Source organism: Platichthys flesus, chromosome 13 (assembly GCF_949316205.1).
Source record: "Platichthys flesus chromosome 13, fPlaFle2.1, whole genome shotgun sequence".
Classification (NCBI taxonomy): domain Eukaryota; kingdom Metazoa; phylum Chordata; class Actinopteri; order Pleuronectiformes; family Pleuronectidae; genus Platichthys; species Platichthys flesus.
The window spans coordinates 6,021,010-6,025,486 of NC_084957.1; the positions used below are offsets into that span (position 1 = coordinate 6,021,010).

Consider the following 4,477-nt stretch of genomic DNA (forward strand, 5'->3'; position numbering starts at 1 on the left):
CCTAATCCGCTGCACACACACACACACACACACACATACACACACACACACACACACACACACAAAAATGTTCAACTCTCTATAGTTTTCAGGACACTGAACCTTCACAACGAACCCTTAGCCTAACCCTTACCTTACCTTAACCCTGGCAAAAAGTCTTAACCCTCAAAGAGCCCTTTGAATTTGTGAGGATCCGCCAAAATATCCTTACAATGATGGTATTGAACCAAAATTGGCCCTCATAACTATAGATAGATATGCACACACACATATACACACACACATACACACACACACACACACACACACACACCAATCATCAGAGCTGCTCTGAACGTGTCATCTCTCGCCAGCTCTGTTATTGATCAGCAGCTGTAATGATCAGCAGATGCAGATGATGGCGCCACCCTCATCGATTCCCAGTGACAGTTGAAGAGCAGGGCATAATTCCCATCGATCATCAGCAACACTGTGTAAAAATTGGTTTCATCCGTATTGATTGGCAACGAAGGCATGTGGCAGAGGACGTGTGGTGGGTCCACAGCACAGGAGTCTTCTCTTCCCTGTGTGTGGCAAACGTGAACATGTGTTTTAGAGGAACTGAGGAGGCCCATGATCGACTTCACGTATTTCAAAATGAGTGGTGAAACATGCCGGTGTACCGGGGGTATCATCTTGGACACAGAGCAGCACTAAGGTTTATTTTTCCCACTTGTGTCAATGAAAAATAACGTGGAGCAGACAAATCCGAGCTGGCTGTCTCAATAGTCTCAGCACAAAGATTTCTGGTCTTTGGACCTGAACCGTCTGGAAGTTGGACCCTGGCTGCCTCCTGGGGGATTCAGGGAGAGTTTATATGTGTTGTCTCCCCATATGAAAACATATTTAACCCTGAATAAACATATTAATATCATTTCCCTTTAGACGGTCGTGATTAACATTTCAACTCCTCGTTATTGAAACATTACAGGAAATGTGTAATCAAAATCGATCCCAGTAAAACCACCATGAATCCTGTGAAACTCTCCATTGTCTCTTTTCTTTTCCCTCATACTCTCCCACTGAAACCAGCACAGTGGTCAGTGTTAAGGTCCCTTGGTGACTGGCTCTGTATCGATCTGAGACTGAATTAGTCTGGGGAATTTTTGCTGTAGGGTCCCGACAATATTGCTGTACCAGTTAGATTTAATGAGTTTCTGCTGGGAATTAATATTTTACCTCAATTGTATAATTACAGTGTGTGTGTGTGTGTGTGTGTGTGTGTGTGTGTGTGTGTGTGTGTGTGTGCGTGTGTGTGTTTGTGTGTGTGTGTGTGTGTGTGTGTGTGTGTAGCCATCGCAACATCTCTGGAATTTAGTCCTTACTGTATCCTTTATAAAACTGACTTTTTTTTTACTTTTTTTTACTTTGTGTTGAAATGTGCTCTTTAATTAAAGTTATCATTATTATTAAATATTTATTTTTTTTACGTCTGAAGAAGGAATCACCATAGACTTCACTTGTATTTGATTTGGCTGCAACACTGTTTAGTAAACAGTTTTTACCCCTGAAACTCCAGCCGTGTTTTGTGAACTCAAACACTTCACCCACTCCTCCATCGGCACAGTGTTGAGTAGATGACGTACGAATTTAAATTTTTTGATGAACTACCCCCCCCCCCCTCATCAGACACAAGCTGATGAAGCGTCACATGTAGGAGAAGGTGTAAAATAGAGCGATGCTGCCTCCTGCTGTGCAAAGCATGCACAACAGCAGCATCAACTCACTGAAAATGTACAGTTTTGCCAGTCTGTTCCCTTAAATTAATAATAAAAAAAATATATATATCTTTATTTCATATATATTTCATTAATAAACAATGATGATGAGAACATCTGCGCAGATGTCAATTGTCAGATTTATCATTGTTATTAAATATTTCTGTTGACAGCTCTGTCATTACAGCGTGCCCTTGTAAGACAGAATGTCCTTCTACCAACAAATTGATTTTCACCGTCGTCTTACTCTGAGACCCCTGCAGTGAGTAACACAGTCATAATGGTGCTCAGAATCATCACAGCCAACCCAGACACTGAGGAGGCTGCGGCGTTGGGGGGGACGGCGTCGGGGAAAGTCTTGTCGTGAACATACGTGATGATGGAGAGAGCTCCTGCGTACGCCTCCTCACAGGCCGGCTGTATCTGCTCCTCCGGTAGCAGGTGGCTGAACTCACCTGGAGGAACATTAAGTAACTGATCAGATTTGGTTGATAACTATAATGTGAGCAAGTGACTGAAGTCCCACTCACCTTTGTCCCTCAGCTCAAAGGTGTGTGAGAAGGGGATGCCCACGAGACGAGCCCAGTCACGACTTGAACCTGAGGTCGGATCTGAAGTGACAGAAGGACAGAGGCTGTTTGCCAGTGTGCATGAGTGCTCAGATCAGAGTGTGTGCCTGTGTGTGTGAGTCTCTTACACAGTATTTGTAGAGATGTTCCAAAATTGCAGTTGATGTGTAATTTTTAGTCCATATCCCATCCATTAGCATGGAGGAGGTGGCGTTTATGACCAATACTGCAGCCAGCCACTAGGAGGTGATCAAGATACTTGATAGGCCTGACATTTAGGGAGCTGTCATGTCGTCCATCTTCACATACAGTCTACAGACAGACATCCAATGTTACTGCTGTCCACGTCAGAAACGATTGAGTCCTTCGGGTCGTGTTTTACTTTGACTGTTGAACCTGTCAAATGTGAGTATATAATTTTTAATTAATTTTGAGGAAACTATGTCAAATAACTTACTTCCCCAGTTGGCATTAAAATTCCTGTAACAGTTACTTCCCTGTGGAGGGGGGGAACGGGACTTCCTCCAGAGCCGAGTCTACATGAAAACAATACACACACACACACACAAATACACACAGTATGATGACAGTAAAGAGGTTCACAGTGTTGTAGAATTAACAATAGTGACATATAAGAGGAAACTCACGCTGTCATTGGCCCAGGAGAATACATATCCATCCACATTGATCACAGGAGTAACAAAGATGTCCAGGTTCTGCAGCATCTGCTCCAGCTTCTCATTGGTTTTATACGAGTTCACAATCTGAGCAAAAGAGGAATTTCAAATACTCACAGGTCAGAGTGTTGAATGGTGAAAAACTGATTTCTTCAACACACCTTTTGACCACAAGATTAAAAAATCACTTTTATACTTCCTGGTTAGTTCACCTATTGGGAACCTTCACAACAGATAAAGAGCATTCGACCGCAGCCCAGGTAAAAGTATTGTGATTAAGTTGATGTGTGCACACCTCTTTAACAAACCACTGGCAGAAGGCCGGAGCGATCCACTCTCGAGAAGTGAATACCACAGTCCACCCATATCACCTTCTTCTGTCGGCCCTCGGCATTGCCCAGTCCCAGCTGGAGACACACAACACGGCACAACTTGGGGTGAACAGGTGTCACTTTAGCGGAAAATAAGTAAATCAGTGAGAAGCAGTTGAAGCAGGTTGAGTGAATGTAAATATGAATCTGTGCAGGATCTCAGTTGGGGATCAGGAGGTTAGAAAGTATTGATAATAAATAGATAAGACTACAAGGGATTGATTTACCATCTCATGGACCACAGGACTGGACAGAGCCGGAGTATGGTGTATATTGCAAGCAGGGGGCGCTGTTGCTCAGTAAAATCTACATATTTTACTGTTGCTAATAAATAAAAGCACACATAGGTAAAAATGTAAAGCTTTGATACCTTCAGCAGTGTGATGTTTCTTCCTTCATAGGTGTGTCCATAGACAGCAGGGGAGACCAGCTCTGGGTTTGCACGCTCCACCTCCTCCATCCACCTGTAAATCTGTAATGCACTTTAATGAGTGCAACAGATTCATTTCAATAACGGAATTTATAGTTTTCTCTGATCAAGGTCCACCTGTAATCTTTAAAGACTACAGTGCTAGTTTAAAGGGCAGAATAAAATATATGTGACAAGAACAACAACATTGATTTAAGTCAAATTTGGAATCTAAAAATGAAATGAGACTCTTACCTCATCCATGGAGTGATACTTGGTGTAATTATAACTCTGTGTTGACTGCAGACCCTCTGCTAAACTGTAGATATAAAAATCTATAACTATGCTTTATTGGCAACAGGAAATAAGCTTATGTCAGCAATTTATTTTACAGACCTAAGCACGAGAAAACATTCAATAAAAAATATATATAAATGTGATGTAAGCTAATGTTTGGATCGTAACATTAGCTCAATTCATATTTATCCTTAATCAATTTAAGTTTTTAATTTCACCTTATTTTACATCAGACATGATTATTACAAATAATCTATAATTATACATAATTGAATATCAATGTCATATGTAACCTCACCTGAGAGAAGTTTCTGAGCAGATCATCATCAGGGTCAAACCCAGGATCCAACATTTAAATGTCCTCTTCATTTGTTTCACCTTATTCAGAAGTTTTCAG

The 4,477-nt window shown here is 41.5% G+C and overlaps 1 pseudogene; it reads right to left on the reverse strand.

The window, feature by feature from the left end:
- Positions 1–1,900: 1,900 nt before the first annotated feature.
- Positions 1,901–4,477, reverse strand: LOC133967003 (carboxypeptidase O-like; annotated as a pseudogene).